Source organism: Phaethon lepturus, unplaced genomic scaffold (assembly GCF_000687285.1).
Source record: "Phaethon lepturus isolate BGI_N335 unplaced genomic scaffold, ASM68728v1 scaffold30370, whole genome shotgun sequence".
Taxonomy (NCBI): Eukaryota; Metazoa; Chordata; class Aves; order Phaethontiformes; family Phaethontidae; genus Phaethon; species Phaethon lepturus.
In genome coordinates this window covers 549-1,411 of record NW_010513054.1, presented here as the reverse complement: position 1 = coordinate 1,411, position 863 = coordinate 549, and positions in this window count along the sequence as shown.

Sequence of the window (863 nt, the reverse complement as noted above, 5' to 3'; positions counted from 1 at the left end):
GCGCCAAGGCGGAGCGGGGAAGGGAGCCCCGCCCCCCCCGGGATTTCTACCCGGCCACAAAACTCAACTCCAGCTCCCTGGAGGAACACGGGACGCTCGCACGAGCGCGCGTAGGCTTTTGTTCCCCGCCGAAAGGCAGCTGCTTTGTCCATTAAGCTGGCAACCCGCGCGGGGCCGATCCGCCTGCTTTGGCCCACCCGTAACGGCGTTTTAGAGAACAATTCCCTTCTAACACGTTGTGTTTCTCGCCAGACGGATTGCACAGAACTATTTACATGACTGTAACGAGGGCTGCATCAGACGTACGACAGCCTCCTTCGAGGGCTCTTTCCTGTGAGAGTTCTTCCCTGGATTGTTCTAGGGAACACGCCGCCAGTAAAAGGCAGGGGGTCGGCCTCTTATCTCGGCCCCAGAAGGCGACGGCGCAAACGAAACGGGCAAAAAATATACAACGGCGACAATGGGAAAACGCCTTCTTGCAGGAGCTGGGACAAAGAGACGGCGTAGTCATGGCCGCTCCGAGCTACTGGGTTCAGCCGGAAGCCCACAGATAAATTATCCTCATTTGCTCCACTCTGAAGGCATGGGAGGGAGCCTTCCGGCATGGGACGGAGCCTTCCAGAAAGCCCAAGTAATCTCTTCCTCGTGTTTGGAGAACCGGCCCCTGTTCCAGTAACGCTTCGCAGACAGGCGGGGAAGAGCCAGCAGCCCCGACTTGCAGTTTGGATGCTTGCTGGGGGTGAACTCACGGCGCAGGAATCCGTGCTGGGAACTGCTGACATGTTTAAATGGCGAGGAAGAAGCCAGACAAAGACGTTAGTGTCTAAAGCGTGGAAATTACATCGGGTTACCCCTGCGCCGTG